The sequence below is a fragment of the Uranotaenia lowii genome, chromosome 2 (assembly GCF_029784155.1).
Source record: "Uranotaenia lowii strain MFRU-FL chromosome 2, ASM2978415v1, whole genome shotgun sequence".
Lineage (NCBI taxonomy): Eukaryota > Metazoa > Arthropoda > Insecta > Diptera > Culicidae > Uranotaenia > Uranotaenia lowii.
The window spans coordinates 20,880,024-20,890,986 of record NC_073692.1 but is presented as its reverse complement, the minus strand read 5'-3'; positions in this window follow the sequence as shown (position 1 = coordinate 20,890,986).

Sequence of the window (10,963 nt, the reverse complement as noted above, 5' to 3'; positions counted from 1 at the left end):
CATTTTTGTCATTTTTGTCATTTTTGTCCATTTTTTGTCATTTTTGTCATTTTTGTCATTTTTGTCATTTTTGTCATTTTTGTCATTTTTGTCATTTTTGTCATTTTTGTCCATTTTTGTCATTTTTGTCATTTTTGTCATTTTTGTCATTTTTGTCATTTTTGTCATTTTTGTCATTTTTGTCATTTTTTGTCATTTTTGTCATTTTGTCATTTTTGTCATTTTTGTCATTTTTGTCATTTTTGTCATTTTTGTCATTTTTGTCATTTTTGTCATTTTTGTCATTTTTGTCATTTTTGTCATTTTTTGTCATTTTTGTCATTTTTGTCATTTTTGTCATTTTTGTCATTTTTGTCATTTTTGTCATTTTTGTCATTTTTTGTCATTTTGTCATTTTTGTCATTTTTGTCATTTTTGTCATTTTTGTCATTTTTGTCATTTTTGTCATTTTTGTCATTTTTTGTCATTTTTTGTCATTTTTGTCATTTTTGTCATTTTTGTCATTTTTGTCATTTTTGTCATTTTTGTCATTTTTTGTCATTTTTGTCATTTTTGTCATTTTTGTCATTTTTGTCATTTTTGTCATTTTTGTCATTTTTGTCATTTTTGTCATTTTTGTCATTTTTGTCATTTTTGTCATTTTTGTCATTTTTGTCATTTTTGTCATTTTTGTCATTTTTGTCATTTTTGTCATTTTTGTCATTTTTGTCATTTTTGTCATTTTTGTCATTTTTGTCATTTTTGTCATTTTTGTCATTTTTGTCATTTTTGTCATTTTTGTCATTTTTGTCATTTTTGTCATTTTTGTCATTTTTGTCATTTTTGTCATTTTTGTCATTTTTGTCATTTTTGTCATTTTTGTCATTTTTGTCATTTTTGTCATTTTTGTCATTTTTGTCATTTTTGTCATTTTTGTCATTTTTGTCATTTTTGTCATTTTTGTCATTTTTGTCATTTTTGTCATTTTTGTCATTTTTGTCATTTTTGTCATTTTTGTCATTTTTGTCATTTTTGTCATTTTTGTCATTTTTGTCATTTTTGTCATTTTTGTCATTTTTGTCATTTTTGTCATTTTTGTCATTTTTGTCATTTTTGTCATTTTTGTCATTTTTGTCATTTTTGTCATTTTTGTCATTTTTGTCATTTTTGTCATTTTTGTCATTTTTGTCATTTTTGTCATTTTTGTCATTTTTGTCATTTTTGTCATTTTTGTCATTTTTGTCATTTTTGTCATTTTTGTCATTTTTGTCATTTTTGTCATTTTTGTCATTTTTGTCATTTTTGTCATTTTTGTCATTTTTGTCATTTTTGTCATTTTTGTCATTTTTGTCATTTTTGTCATTTTTGTCATTTTTGTCATTTTTGTCATTTTTGTCATTTTTGTCATTTTTGTCATTTTTGTCATTTTTGTCATTTTTGTCATTTTTGTCATTTTTGTCATTTTTGTCATTTTTGTCATTTTTGTCATTTTTGTCATTTTTGTCATTTTTGTCATTTTTGTCATTTTTGTCATTTTTGTCATTTTTGTCATTTTTGTCATTTTTGTCATTTTTGTCATTTTTGTCATTTTTGTCATTTTTGTCATTTTTGTCATTTTTGTCATTTTTGTCATTTTTGTCATTTTTGTCATTTTTGTCATTTTTGTCATTTTTGTCATTTTTGTCATTTTTGTCATTTTTGTCATTTTTGTCATTTTTGTCATTTTTGTCATTTTTGTCATTTTTGTCATTTTTGTCATTTTTGTCATTTTTGTCATTTTTGTCATTTTTGTCATTTTTGTCATTTTTGTCATTTTTGTCATTTTTGTCATTTTTGTCATTTTTGTCATTTTTGTCATTTTTGTCATTTTTGTCATTTTTGTCATTTTTGTCATTTTTGTCATTTTTGTCATTTTTGTCATTTTTGTCATTTTTGTCATTTTTGTCATTTTTGTCATTTTTGTCATTTTTGTCATTTTTGTCATTTTTGTCATTTTTGTCATTTTTGTCATTTTTGTCATTTTTGTCATTTTTGTCATTTTTGTCATTTTTGTCATTTTTGTCATTTTTGTCATTTTTGTCATTTTTGTCATTTTTGTCATTTTTGTCATTTTTGTCATTTTTGTCATTTTTGTCATTTTTGTCATTTTTGTCATTTTTGTCATTTTTGTCATTTTTGTCATTTTTGTCATTTTTGTCATTTTTGTCATTTTTGTCATTTTTGTCATTTTTGTCATTTTTGTCATTTTTGTCATTTTTGTCATTTTTGTCATTTTTGTCATTTTTGTCATTTTTGTCATTTTTGTCATTTTTGTCATTTTTTTCATTTATTGTAATTCAATTGTTGTCTAAAGTTGGCTTTTAGAGGGAGATTCTCTATGAAAAACAAGACTTAAATATTCGTACCTCAAAACCATTCAAGATATTTTTATAGACGTTTGATTCAAATGACAATATCCAAAGGCCACTTCGAGGGAACGCGTGTAGGAGTTTGGAACCATATCAAGTGTTGCAAATATCCTGGATCCTGGAAGCACAAAAAAAAAGGTCGCATCAAGTGTGTGCCCCTTTCAATGCGATTTCGTTCGTTTGAATCAGCGACAGACGGTCTTTGGTCGGCAAAGAAGGGATTATCGGATCGGAAAAAAAACACATGCCACAGGATATTATTTATTGTTTAGTCGTGTTCCTTTTTTTATGGACAATTTAATGCTTTATTTATAGGAATCTTCTTGGTGATGTCTCTTATCCGGTTGCATTCAAGTAGTGTCCTTTAGATTGCTGCCCAAAATGTTCGTCGCCCGGTTTGGAAAATCGTTTTTCAACCGAAAACTTGAAGACGTTATTTGGAAAAGCTGCTCTGATGCTGGCGAGTCCTCCTCGGATTTGCTCGACCGTCGTCGAGCAGAAGCCCCGCAGCTTTTCATCCGTTATTTGCTTTTTTCATTTTCAAATGCCCAAAACCCCAAAAACACATTTGGATGCTGGCCGGATGCTTTGCTTGTGATGGAACGCGAGCGCCGAACGCGATTTTCCTGGCCGTTTTGGGTGTGTGCGACTTTGTTCCGAAGGATGAAAATTTAATCTAGCAATTTTACGAGCTGCCAGCTGCGAGAAGGGTTTCTTCGCGTTTTTTTTCTACTCATTTTTCCTTGGACAAATACGATTTACCACTGCTGGTCGTCTGTTTCGGCTTCACGTCGAAGTCTGAAAAATATTGGATGCTGATCGCTTGGATTCTCGGAACAAACAGCGGTTGTGAAAGATGGTTTTTCGGAAGAAGCTGTCGTGAAAATCTATAAAAATCTCAAGGTCGCTTTAAACTTGGAAGTAATCAGAACCCTGAGAGGCTTTTGATACCTTATTTAAATATGAATTAAAATTAAATTCAAAAGAGACTGGGCTGTCCGGTTCATCATCCCAACATACTTGAGAACTGACATTTTTTGACGAAAAGGTTCTTTGAAAATGATATTTTAAATTTTAAAATCCAGATAAATGAAGAACCATGAGTCAAGATTAATAAAAACCTCTCTGGTTCTGAAAGTTTTATGGGATGATTTGGCCTTAAGTTTTAGTCCAGACATCAAGACTATATAAAAAAACGAAAATTGTTGATCAATCATAATTTTCATTATTTACTTTATCAAATCTCGGTATTGGATAAAAATTCTATTATTATTTATTAAAAACTTGATCATATATGCACATCATTTGTTTGCAGTTGCATTTGTCCCATAATCATCCAGATCATCCTTTCAAAGGCATGAATGCAATTTTATTAAACGTAATATACTTAGGAGTTAATTAAGACATTATTTTTTGTTTCGAGCAAAGATGAAATTGTATGATAAGGTGAAATATTTTTGATCCTGATAGGTGACGCAAATAAGGAAAGTTCTATAATGAAGACCTTGTGAACGAATATCAAATTCTTATAGACATGACTCAGAAAAAACCTGATATCTAGACAAATTCATTTTTTGTAATTCTGTGCTTCAACCAAGGCCGTGCGAACGGGGGGGGGGGGGGTTTTAGGGGTTTAACCCCCCCTCCCCCCATGGAAATTTTTTTCCAAGTAAAATTTTCACCGTTGTATCTGAAAATTACTTGATCTCAAAAGGTGTTAACAAGCATATCAGAAATTTTGCTCGCCACCGGCGGAATTTCGTCTTCAATCACCCGAGGCTTGAGACTTGAGACATTTTATTTTACGACACTATATGACGTTCACAAATTGAATCTTAGCTTAAATTGTTAATTTCGAGTTGCAATTCAATTTACCGTTTATATTGAAACTCTAAACTTGACATACCAAAACCCTACCCCGTCTTTAGAATGGGTTTTAATTAAGAAGTGTAACTAAACAACAATAGAGTTTGAAATGACCCATTTTAACTTCAAAATTAATTCTTCGAATACTCATTTTATACCATTTATAAACCAACAGGCATTTTCCTCTCACGAAGACAAAAGAATTTCCAGAAAATCTTTAATTTAATATTCTCTACCTTTTTACTAAAAATTTTCATCTAAAAATCGTTTATGCCATTACTGATATGAAATATTCTTAAAGAAACCGATTTCAGTCTCAGTTTTATCTTGCGTTTTCTGTTCTTCTAAATGAGAAAGAGTTTGATAAATTATTCAAGGTCACAAAATTCACATTTCTCCGAAGTGCAATGCATTTCAAACGTATTATTGACTAATTTGAGTACTCTGAATCTAAATATGCAACTATTCTATCAGCTTTTGTTATAAAAATAACTTTTCAAAACAGGCTTAAATTATTTAAGGAAGTTCTGCATTTTTTTTTATTAAACTTGAACACAAAAACATGGCTTTCTAAAATGATTGTTTTGAACCTATTATCAACTTTCATCAAGACTTAAAGTAATTTTGAGTTCTGCGAAAAAAGTTATAGAAGATTTTTTTTTGTTTACTTTTCCTCATTTATCGAATTTTTATAGAAATTTTAAACCAAATTGAATTTACGATACTTTTTAAAGCATGAATCGAATCGTTTTGCAGGTTCCAACGAATTTATGAATGAATTTTTTAACGTTCTGCAGTAATATACAAAAATACTTTACAAATTTTGAAAACTGTTAAATTATACTTTTTTCATCATTATCCAAATATTATTCCTTAATTGAATGAATAATAATACACAAAATCAGAATCAGATTTCTAATAAAATGTTGGTTTAATAGTTAATCAGTCATCAATGATTGATTTCACTCAAATGTCACACATTTTAAATTCCCATATGATCAAAACTAAAAACTAGAAGCTGATTTTCAATCAATTAACGGCTTAGATATTTCCGAGGTATTTGGTATCAAAGATACAATTTATACATATTCCAAAAAAAAAGATAACAATTTCTTCTGACATCATTGAAGAAAGCAATTGAATATTGGATATTAAAGACTTTCATTCATTCAACAACTTTGTTCAAGACTGCGAAATGATTTGATTTACGGCTTTCCCGTCCCCGTTTTTTAAATGAAATAACATGGAAAACTTCGTCTTTGAGAAAGTTGATCACTGAGTCAAAAAGTATGTGTATTCTACAGTTTTGTCAAAAAGTACACGATTTGAATAACTATTTGTTTACCTATTTTTGAAAGATATTTGGAAAATAAGAGCTGGCAAAAAAAAACTAACATAGAAAACTTCCCTCACTTTTTTCGCAGAATTCAAAAATACTCGCAGTCTTTGGAAAATTTGATCATTTAGTCAAAAAGTATGTGTATTTTACAGTTTTGTTAAAAAGTACACCAATTAAAAATCTATTTTATACCTATGTTAAAAAGTTATTTGGAAAATTAGAGCTGACAAAAAAAAACTATTTTAATATTTTGATTCAGCGGCACCGGATAAGTCAAAATCATTTCTGAGATTCTTTACAGCTCGGAAAATGGAAATTTTGTTGTCTTATGTTATGTGTGATGCTATTTTCAAAAATTTCATAGGCAATTTGCCAAACATTGATAAGATAGAGGCATTTCACCTCAAAATTAGCAATCCACATTACCAAAGTCATAAGATGTTCATTAGACCGCTGCAAAAAATGACTTTTTGCTCCCATATGTTTTTTCGATGACTCCTGAGTAAGTGCAACGCGTTTCAATTTTGTATGGAAATTTGTATGGAGGAAGAAATGTTTGCACATAAAATCATTAAGAAAATTCAAATATACTTAAAATGAAGTTGGTCATTGATTTTTGGTTTTGACTATTCTTAAGCTTCATTTTTTGCTAACATGACAAGCAGCAGAATATTTCATGAAAAAATTTGTAACCATTTCAAAATAAAAAATCAGGATCCATCAAAAAGTATTTAAAAATGGCAGACTTTGCTTGCTAGAGCTTTCAATAATTTCTTGAAAGGTTTTTGGAAAGGTTATATAAATCAATAAGTTCTCTAGCTATGCAAAGCTATTTTTTAAGATTTTTTGTTCTGATCCCACGGTTTCACAGCTTTCAAACAAGCAGTCAAAAACGCTAAAATTAGAAAAAAAAAATTTGAAAACAAAAATTTCATGTAAAATCGAATAGCTTTTCTGGGGTTCAAGTTAGGTTTGTGATTTGTTCACATGAATTGTACTGAAAGAATCAAGGAATATTTTTCATTCAAAGTTATATTTTTTGGAACTGTCAGAAAATCTCTGACGATTTTTGAATGAAAAATTTTGTTTTCCCATACAAATTTCCATAACAAATAAAAATTCGTTGCGCTACTACAGGACTGGATGGATCGCTTCCAAAAATTTTATTGCTATTTCTGACTTCAAAAACAACCAAAAAAAGTTATGGGAGGTGTAAAAATTTAAAAATTTGTAATTCTCATACAAAGCTTGCAGCGGTCTAATGTTCATGCTTCAGCCTTAGAACTTATAAAACTTATAAAACGTTTAAAATTTTCTAGAATCAAAAATTTAAACTGTAACATTGACAAATCTGTAAAACTATGAATTTTTCATGAATCTTGTAATGATTTCATACGGAACTTCACGACAGAATTCAAATACATTTTAAAAAATTTTTTTTTTTGAAAATTGGCACAAAAAAAATCGTTATAGTCAAGCTCCTTGAAACTTTTGAATGGAAGTGATGACAAAAAGTTCCAAAGCATCGGTTCGAACAAAAACAGGGTTTTCTCAGGAAACGGTTCAAATCTTTATACGAACTATAAAAAGACTTTCAAATATTTTCGTGTTTAGTTAATAAAGGAAGCAAATGATGTTTCCTTTATGATAAAAGGAATATTTTCTAATCACCTTATTTGAAAAAATGTTCCGGCAAGTAAATGGATTCATTTTATTTATCCTCTTTCAGTTTTGTTTTTATCAAAAATTTGCCGTTATAAAAATTGCGTTAAACTCTGCAAATTATCATTACCTTAATATAATTTTTAATGCGGCCCGCGAGAGAATTTAAAACTAAAAGTGACCCGTTGCTTCAAAAGGTTTCTCACCCTTGCTTTAAGGGGTTGAACCCTTTGAAGTTGTATGAATTGTAATTTTTTTTTTTTCAGAAAACTGAAATTTCAAAACTCAAAAACATTCAGTAATTAAAAAACTTTTTTTTTGGACAGTAAAGAAATTTATGAAGATGAAAAAATACAGCACGTGAAGGTACGGGTTTCAGGAAAAAAGAACAATGTAGAACATTGTGTTTTTAACAATATTTTTTTTTAATTTGGATTTTTTGAAAACTTAAAAAAAAGTTGAATGTAGAAAACTTTAAGTAATATAATATGAAATTTAGAAAATTTGGACTTTTGTAATGTTTACATATTTTTACAAAAGAATGGCTTTTTTATTTGAAATTTATGATTAAAAATATTTTAAAAATACGAATATGAAAATTGTGATTGGTGTCTTTTAGGACAAAAAAAACTTTTCGATTAATAACATGCAACTGGTATTGATTGCTATTAGACATAATTTTTTTTTTGTTTTAAGTTTTGATAGATTTTGGGGTGTTCCATCCGGGCACCCACATGAAGCGATTCTTGAGAAGAGCACTGGGCTACCGCACCAACAAGGAATTGTGGTATGAGGATGAGTCCGTTTTCCACCCAGTATAGCGCTCAGTTTAATAACGGATGGAATCATACGCTTAATATTAATTATATGTTCTTTCAGAGGACAAATTTGATCCTATTCCTACTTAGAAATCTAAGTGCCTCTGCTTACCTTTCTGTTCCCTTGTCCACTCAAAGTCATTTTGGAATTTTATAGTTGAATGTATATGAATCTTGGGCAAGTTGCAAAGCAAAGTTGCTCACTGCTACCGACTGAGCCTTGCGAAATAGTTGGGTGGTAGAAATACATACAATACATACATACAAACTTACTTTATATTTCCTGTATTTAGATCAAATTTGCCGGATTTTGGATTGAAAATTTTGAAATCAAATGCCTGGATTTTGCCAAGTTTAAGATAAAAGAGCTCGTATTTGCTCGGCCCGGATAGGTGCGAATAAAAATCTGGCAACCTTAGTGTTAACCAAAAACCCAAATCAATTATTCTGTGAAACTAATAACTAGTAAAACTAAAATTCTGAACGTATTTTATGTAGACAATAGCCTAATCAAACTTGGAAAATGTTTTGACGCCGTTGATTTACATTAGATTTGTCTCCTCAAAATGGAACTATAAACAAATCCCTAATTTTGCTCAGCAGTTGAAGTAGAATTCAAACAAGAATTTATAATTCTGAGCAAATTTTAAGCGATCACTTTTTTCTAAAAATATTAAGAAAAATTGATAAAAATTTTCGAAATACATTCCAAATCTAAAGAAGAAGATACTGAGAAAAGACTGACAGATAGATGGTAAAAAAAGATAAAGTTGAATCTAGGTCTAAATCTAAACAGATTCGAATGTACACCCAAAATTCAGCCTTTCTCCAATCATGAGTTCTCAATATTTTAACATCATTAGCATATGATGTGAACGCCTGCGGCGATGATTCGATTTGAGACCGCTGGTATTAAGTTCCCAGCGCAACCGCATTGCGTATGACTGAAGGAAACAAAATAAAAATTAATTGATCCGCGGTTAAAGCTGTGCGCGCGTATGTGAGCGCTATTTGTAGGTCTCGGTGGTCGAGTGGTTAGCGTGGTACGACGGTAATCGCTGGTCCATTGACGGCATGGGTTCGATGCCCATCGCGGTACTGGGTGTTAAATGTACTGGCCGCAGCCCGTGGCGTAGAGGATTACCTTCAAGTCTTCTAAGCCAGAGGGTAAGAGATCGAATCCCGGTCACGGTATACATAGTACACTTCCTGCAGTTTGGTGATTTTAGCATTTGTGAGGTACTAGCCACCGTATCCGCGAAAGATGTACGCTTAGAATTAAGTAAAAGGAATCTCTTCGAGGAAACATCAAATTTCATTAAGATCATTAGCCTTTATTCAGCGCCGCCCGTAAGGTGACGATAGTCGAGTCACCATGCCATTCCTAAAGTTCATCCGAAATGACGTTCATCTTCTGAAGTGACCCCCGGTATCGAGTGACTCGGATGCTGCCCGGCTGTGCGTGTGTATGTAAGCAGGCAGTTCTTACTTACTTACTTAATGATCCCGCGCCGATCCTCCGGTGCATAGGGCCGTGGTAAAAGACCTCCACTGTTGACGATCCGGAGCCAGCGTCTTCACCTGGTCCCAGTCAAGATTCTCGTCGATAGTTCGGATTTCAGCGGCTAGGCTTCGCCGCCACGAATTTCTGGGTCTGCCTCTTCTTCGATGACCTTCTGGATTCCAATCTAGCGCCTCTCTGCAAATCTCGTTTTCATCTCTTCGCAGCGTGTGCCCAATCCATCTCCACTTACGTTCCCGAATCTCGATTTCTAGCGCCTTTTGATGACACCGGCGATGTAGTGCCTCATTCGAGATCCAGTTGCCAGGCCACCAAGCGCGGATGATATTCCGCAGGCAGCGGTTTACAAATACTTGCAGTTTTCGCGTCGTTACCGCATATGTGCACCAAGTTTCGCACCCGTACAGCAATACGGATTTGACGTTTGAGTTGAAGATTCGGATTTTTGTTCGTAGAGAGATCTGGCGTGACCGCCAGATGTTTCGGAGACACGCAAACGCAAATCGGTCCTTTCTGATCCGGGTTTCGATGTCTTTCCTAGTACCACCATCAGGCGTTATCTGGCTACCAAGATACTGGAAGCACTCCACTTTCTCAACTTGTTGCCCAGCTACCATGAAACTGGAGGGATTTCCTGTGTTGATCTCCATCGACTTGGTCTTTCCGACATTGACTTTGAGACCTGCTGCCTTGGAACTTTCGGTGAGGTCGTCGAGTTTGCTCTGCATATCTGGTTGTGTTTGGGCGAGCAAAACAATATCGTCAGCCAGGTCAAGGTCGTTCAGTTGCTCCATTGTTGAAGGATTCCACGGCAATCCTCGGTTCGGTGCACAGTCAATCGATCCAATCAGAATCTCATCCATTACGATTAGAAAAAGTAGCGGTGATAGAATACATCCTTGTCTCACTCCAGCAGTTACCGGGATTGGTTCGGACAAGACACCGTCGTGCAAGACCTTGCACGAAAATGCCTCATACTGTGCTTCGATGAGATGGACTAGTTTCTCTGGGACCCCTCGTCGCCTTAGAGCCGCCCAGATGTTTTCATGGTTAAGTCGGTCGAATGCTTTTTCGAAATCAACGAAAACCAGCAGAAGAGAGTCCTGGAATTCGTTGATTTGTTCCAGTATGATTCGTAGCGTTGTGATGTGGTCCACACATGATCGTCGAGATCGGAATCCAGCTTGTTGCCGTCGGAGTGTAGCGTCTATTTTCTCCTGGATCCTATTCAGAATCACTTTGCAGAGTACTTTGAGGGTTGTACAGATCAACGTTATGCCTCGCCAGTTACCGCACTCTGTCAGGTCTCCTTTCTTCGGGACCTTTACGAGAATACCCTGCATCCAGTCGGCCGGGAATGTTGCAGTAT